The sequence below is a fragment of the Penaeus chinensis genome, chromosome 11 (genome assembly GCF_019202785.1).
Source record: "Penaeus chinensis breed Huanghai No. 1 chromosome 11, ASM1920278v2, whole genome shotgun sequence".
Lineage (NCBI taxonomy): Eukaryota > Metazoa > Arthropoda > Malacostraca > Decapoda > Penaeidae > Penaeus > Penaeus chinensis.
In genome coordinates, this window is record NC_061829.1 from 6,312,409 (window position 1) to 6,319,908 (window position 7,500).

General features: G+C 42.3%; 1 protein-coding gene across 1 annotated transcript in view; it reads right to left on the reverse strand.

The window, feature by feature from the left end:
* LOC125030335 overlaps positions 1–5,964 on the reverse strand; it is a 27,032-nt gene extending 21,068 nt beyond the window's left edge. The window contains exon 1 of the mRNA XM_047620312.1: positions 5,898–5,964. The gene's annotated coding sequence lies outside the window, so the exon portion shown is untranslated. The remainder of the gene's footprint in view (positions 1–5,897) is intronic.
* Between the last annotated feature and the right edge of the window lie 1,536 nt (positions 5,965–7,500).

Below are 7,500 nucleotides of genomic sequence, written 5' to 3' on the forward strand. Positions count from 1 at the left end.
CATCTTTCCAAATTACTGGCACTGTGCTTTCCCTGAATATCCTACTATAAAGATCTAGCAATTTTTTTTGGGAAATTTCTAGTAGATACATTATCATCTCGTATGGTACATCATTTACTGGGGCAGTTTTTAGGCAGAGGTTCTTGGAAGACACTTATTCCCTACAGCTGAAAGGATTGTATTGCCTTTCTTCTCCATCTCTGCTTTTAGTCTTTAGACGATACTAGATGTCGTTCACATATTCAAATGGTGAAAAAACTGTGGCTGTGTTAGATTGTCAGTACATGTGACCTCATTCACCGATGTCGGCGACGTCTATTGCGCCAATCTCAGCCTTCTCCACGCTCTTTCACTTCTTAGACCACTCCTTCGAGAGTGGCGAGGAGCGGCTTCCGTGTAAGCCGGAAGACGCCATCGACCTAGAGGACCTAGATTACGTCTTTTAGGTCCCTGTCAGAAGGTGACCATGGACGTGTCGAGAACGCCCTTGGAAATTTTCGGATATTTATTCACCGATGATCTTGATCTAATCACTGCTGAGACCAACTGGTGTTTCGTTATTATTACTTGTGTTCTTTCCATTTTATTCATACTTAGGAAATCTTACTTCCATTGAGCAATCAGAATGTAGTGTTTTTTTCATTTACACTCCCACAGGTATGTGGCCGCCCACCCTCATTCTGCATTGCCTCACATGAAGTGGACACATGTTCAAGACATGAGGTCCTGGCATATCCGAGTGATAATGGGGATAGTGGGTCTCCCCAGTTATCATGTCTAATGGTCGACCAACCGCATCCTGCATCACGAACAAATTGCCGAGTATTGGCTCGACTGCACCGTACACCTTGTTTCAAGGTGTACAGAAGGCATGACCGTGGCAACATCTACCATCTTCATCTACGAAGGTGGGGTTTCATTTGATGGGGTTGTGGCTTTCTTGAGAACAGGTACTAATTGTTTGTACACAACTGGTATATGTCAACTATGCTGCGGTCACAAAAGAGTAATGCGGTAAGGACATGAACAGGAAGATCTCAAGTGTGAGGAGGAAGGGTGATGATTGCCGCAGCAGCAAGACCGGGTTGCTGGCCTTGATGTGGAAGGACCGCAGCAACGTCACCATGCTTTCAACAGTCCATAGTGCTGCATTGGACGAGGATAAGCCGTTGGTAGTAAAAGATTAAAACGTCGACATGAAAGGTGTCGACGTCTGTGATTAGATGGCCAGTTACTATCCAACGACTTGCCGATCCAAGATCTATCATGCCCTGGGAGCAGAGGACTTGCAGGCTTTCCAAGTCGGTCTTGCCTCTTAGGTCTTGGGAGACTTCAGAATAGGGAACAGAACTGCAATGAAGTGGGCCCTGCAGGAGAGACGGCATGCAGTCACCAAGATAGCTGGCTGCAGGTGTCGGCCTTTGTACATACAGCTGTTATAATGCAGGATATGCTTCTGTGTTGGCAGCCACCACAAATATTTTTTTTTTTTTTTATAATAATTGATTTTCCCTTTACGGTATTTTAGCAAATATAGTACTGAGGGTAACACACACAGCATTATATGAAAGTCTGGACTTGTAAGTCCATTGTAAATGTTGATATTGCATTTTAGCTTTACGAGCACACAAAACTTCGTGTTCGGTTCTCAAAAGCATAAACTTCAATATACTCACAAAGCATGACAAAAACATAAAAAATTAAATGGCTTCAGAACTTCGATAACATACCTCCGGGATTCCCTCTTCCTTGTGCGAGACAGACACTCCTCACCATTATGTTTATGTTGCTTGTTCTCAGCAGAGTTGTATTGACAAACTTTTTGGAGGACTAATTTGGGGTATTACCTTCAAACTGTGATAATCGATAAAATAAAATGTGATAAAAGAGACGAAAAAAACGTGATTAATACCTCGTCACCGACTCCACCAAGAAACTCGGTCTTGAAAATGCATATGCACTCGATCGAGTTCACTTGGGCATAAGTGTACAATGATGGGCAACCACTCGACTGGATTCGTATAATATATAAAGGAGAGTACCCCAGAAGCTTACATTGAACTTTTTGGGAAAGCATATACCCACCAGCCTCGTCCGGCTGTGGTGGGTATCCCCTGTGATATGCAATAACTACATGGAAGGTGGCCATGTAGCAAAGGCATGCTGTGCAGCATGTGGTGAATATATGTACTCAAAGTGCCTCCTCGCAGTGCTACAAGGACGAGCAAGTGCCGCATATGCACTAATCTTTGTCCCATCATGTTTCAGGTATGGGGAGGATAGGTACGACTGCTTGGCACAGGGGGGTTGCACGGTTCTCCCGGCCATGGCCCCTACCCTCCCACCCCATGTACCAGCACCGACCGCGAGTGACCAGCCTCACAGAGGGCATCTCAGCCCCCTCCCCCCCCCCCCCTCTGTCTGGCAAGGGAATCCCCCACACAACCATGTGGCACAAGGGACGTTACGCCAGCTGAGCAAGGCGATGTAAATGTGCTTGAAATTTTAAAGGAAAAATAAGCTCTGATACAACAAAATTAAATTTATGAAATAACGATGAGACAGGACATTAAAAGAATTAAAAGTGACTCGTTATCAAGATACTAGTGTTACATATAGTGTTAAAAACGAATGTGGAGAATCCATGTCATGTCATCATTCCTATACATAAACCCAATAAAAGCCATTTCCCAACATCTAAGAGAATAAATCTGAACAGACTTTTGCATTGCATGTTATCTCCAAACTGTATGGATTTCTCCCGGGACGAAGCAGTCAGCAATGTTTTAGAGTACTTAAACTCTAACCTAGGCATGGAAACCGAATTTTCTTGACCTCCAATCTGCCTTTGATATTGCAAACAGAAATTATCTTTGAGCAACTAGCTAGCTTTGGTATTTAGGAGAAACTTATATCGATTCAAATGAATCTATCGGATCGATCGGCTTAGGTTTTCTTCAGGGGCGTTTAGTAGTACTCTTGCAAAAGTGTTTTAACTCTAAGCAGTATACCACCTGAGGGCAAGAATTCCATTTACTATACTGATATTTGCATTGCATCATCATCCAAGGAGAGATTGAAACAATGTCATAGTAACTTTTACAACACCCTACTTAATTTCAGGAACGCATCCGCATTACCTCGAATGCTCATCCGCAATTCGCATCTATTGCCACTTTTTAGGGATGATTGCTCAATTGCCGTCATTAGTCACACCATCAATCAGTGCTCATTCACCACGTCCATTCCTTCTATAGATCGACGCCAGATATATCCATTCATGGCCCTACAATTAGCCCTATGTTATAAGACTTACATATTTTGAACATCATCCCTGATATCTGCATTTCGCATGCCACTAAATTTCATGACTTTTCCCTTTATCATTCCCTCATTTAATTTCCATACTATATATTACTATCCAATATGCATAACTGGAGCAGTATGGGCAATAATGGGGTTATAGTTCTTGATGTGTTCTGCAATATATTACCACCATGTAAAGAACACGACAGATGGCCCCCCTAGGTGTTAGCAATATTACTACCTCAAGCAATTGCAGCAACTAATGTCGCCGTTCATTAAAATTTGATACTTTGGCTTCTGCATTTCCCCCGCGTTCTTAGCTTACTTATAGCATCCGTATGTTACCCTCTCCCACCATTCCCCAGTCTCCCGACACCTTTTGCCATAGATGAAAAGTGTCTTCGTTTTCGTCAAGGTATCCACTCCACACACTTCTTTTACTGTACTCTTGGTTGACATACGCAGAGAGTTTTCCATAATTTCTCTTCAATATAATAAACTCCCTAATCCTAACAAATTCAAAGTGATTAACACTTCACTTAATAGGTTACCCTGCTTGTAGCAAATTGTTGTTGTTCTCTCATTTTTCTTGAAACTTGGTAGAGTCACTGATATATGTATTATCCTCCTCCTTAGCCCTTTTACTGACTTGTTACACTTGCATCTTAGTTCCTGAAGACGATGCAACTCTCCTCGCTACTGAATGCTGCACCTCAGTGCGAAACCACCACACCCACTACCCTGGCACAACGACCCTAGTGCCTATTGGATCAACAGGAACCATCTGCAGATACCGAACAGTACCTGTATCCCCATGCCCTTTGCGCGTGGCCGAGCGATGTCAATACGTAGCAAGACCGGATGGTACACTCCACACCTCTGTCCCGGCAGCTGTCGTCCTCCTTGGGCAGACGCAGGTGCCGCCAGACTTTCCCTTTTCGCATGGGACTAAACATCTGCCCTTGAAGGGAGCTGCCGCATAAAAGGACACGTTCATAAGATAGAGGGGGAAAGACAGCAGACAGGCCAAGCCACACAGGGTCCAGCTCCACCTCGTCCTCGACCCAGTCACATGTGGGACGGGGGGGGGGGGGGGTCTCTTGCTCACAATTAGTCTTTCAGGATGGCAGTATTTAGAGGAATGTTTTTAGTGATTACCTGACTGTACTGCCGTCAAATTACCGTCTCGTAGGAAGTACTGACATCATAAATAACGTAACAGACTCCAGAAAACTTAGAAACATGACAGGAGACGAAGATGATGATTAGCATCAATTTGCACACCACTATTGACCACAGTTAATAATGAAAACCTATTGTTCGCAACATCCCAACCCCAGACTGGACCCCACCAAAAGAGGCAAGTATTTCTACTCCTTTTGTTAAATTCTTCCAAAAGCCTAAAAGGCAAGAAATACAAACCCCAAGAACCTTCCTTCTACAATGAAACTTTTAAAGGAAACAATTGATCTGTTAATTGGAATATCCTCCAAACAACCGGCAACAATAAACAAGACAAGGCAGAAGCAGGAATGGGAAGCAGCAGACGTCACATTAGACCCCCCCCCCCCCATCAACTCCCATCCTTATCCTTATCCTTATCCTTATCCTTATCCTTATCCTTATCCTTATCCTTCCCCTTCCCCCGTCCTTAACCAATCATCCTACCAATCCTTCCCATTCGCATCTCCTTCCCTTATTAGAATGCCCTCTACCTCTACCCATGAATCCCATTTTTTTGGTATAAATAACACTAATGATCTATGATAAAAGCGACAATACAGATCAAATATCTAACTATAAAATCTAACGTACCCCATGTCACTGACCACAGAAGTTTGAAGGTCCTACCCCAGCAAATGCTTAAAGGAAACTGAGGAAGCGATTGACAGTGTAGTATTCCGATATGGGAGGTAATTAAAATAAACAAGCAGTAATGTCGTTAAATAGTTATGAACGGATAACAGATACAAGGAAAAACAAAAGTGCATATACACTTGAGAAAGCAAACAAAGTTGTCTAGTAGCATCTAGAAACGAGAGGAAAGGTAATGAGGAATATGACAAAATAATGATTAGAACAAATAATCGGAAATGATTTCCATGTTCAACAGAAAAAGCGATCACTATAGAAAACAGACCTTTTAAAAAATGTATAAAATGGAGCTATAGAAAATGAGACATTAAGGTGTTGTGGACTACTTGTGGTCTCTGAGCGGTGACATGCTGCGGACATCCCGGTAAATATGAAGCCGCTGCAGAGGAACCAGTCTTGATTTCTACAGAAGAGTGACAGCCAAAATTGGGGGATCTTCTCTTTTCTTTTACGTATAGCATACTTGGGAAGCACTTTCACACACATTGCCATATAAGAACTTTGTCTTGGCTTGTATTGTTCTATTATTTCATCTAGGTTTTATTATCCAACTCTACCACTACCTTATACTACATATTGTTCGGAAATTTTTCCTTTTTCTTACTCTATTTTTTATGCTCTGTACGAAGGCAATGTCCATTTCCTTCAGTCTCTATACGTCGTTCTTCGTAACATTAGCCACCATTCTCAAAACCATTTACAACAGAAAATCCTACCTGCTGATAAACGTTCTCTCACACTTCTTGGATTTCACGGACTGCGTTGGGCAGCAAGGCGCCAAAGTGACGGAGGACTGGGCAGGGGAACGCTAGCGCGCCGGCCCGCACTCCGAACAAGCTGTTGGGTCGTTACTTGCATTTCATCTTATTTGGATGCGTGCACACACACACACACACACACACACACACACACACACACACACACACACACACACACACACACACACACACACACACTCACACTCACACACACACTCTCACACACTCACACACTCACACACTCACACACTCACACACTCACACACTCACACACACACACACACTCACACACTCACACACTCACACACTCACTCACACACTCACACTCACACACTCACACACTCACACACTCACACACAAACGCACATGCACATGTGCACTCATGGATGCGTACACACACACATACACATGTGCACGCATGGATGCGTGTGTACACGTGTGCACCATGTATGGCCAAATTCGAGCTGTTATAAATAAAGATTCAGAAACCAGCTTCTTAGAGGAGCTAATTAGGGTTGAAACAGAGAGCAGTAACGTAGATCATTTTAAAAAGTGAACGAGTTTGAAAAGAAAATAGGAAAATGGAGAGAGAGAGAGAGAGAGAAAGAGGAAGAGAAAAAGAAAGAGAAAGAGAGAGAGAGAGAGAGAGAGACAGAGAGAGAGAGAGAGAGAGAGAGAGAGAGAGAGAGAGAGAGAGAGAGAGATAAATGATGCAAAGCGGAAAATAGGGGAGAAAGGGCACTGCTAGAAATTATCAATGTAGAGGCGAATGCAAAGAACAAAAAGCAAAACCGTTCAGAGGCAAATAAGAAAAAAAGAAACTGGAATTTAAAAAAAATGAAAAAAAGGAAATTCAAGTCAGTTGTTCAGACACAGAGCAGACAACGTTAGCTGACGAGGCTGACAAAGACGATTTGAAAAAGCATTTGCATAGTGTCTTTAGAGAAGGCAAAAGCCTAAGGGAGGCTTTGACACCAATGCCAGATAGAGTTAAACTGTAAGATTAAAATAAGTATGGCATTTAATGGGAACTATTCAAAGGGAAATGGAAACCTAATGGTATATGGATAGACCATAACTTAAGCTATAAGTCTAGCAAATCATTTACAAGAAAAGAGGACAAATTATGGGGTTGGAAGATGCATCACTAGTGATAAACAAAGATGCTTAGTCCAGTGAAATGCTTGTCCTCTTAATTAAGAGTGAGTTAGAAAACTCCCACTTCCATTGAAAGAAATAATATATAAGAATCTTTCATACTACAAAATACAACCCAAAAACAAATAAAATAAAAATAAAATAGCCAATATATATAGAAGTAGAAGTAGATCTATAGAAGTAGCTATTGACATATAAAAAAAAGATGACCCAGATGAGGTGCCTACAGTCTTAGAGGAAAATGAGGGGGGGGGGGGGTGCAAAGAAACTAGCAATACCATTGACAGATCTACGGAAGTACTCTTTAGACAGGGAGAGAAATATTATTCCTGTTTATAAAGTTGGACTCAAAGGTCAGTGACACTAACAGCTCACATGTCTAAAATAATGGAGAGGAAAGTAA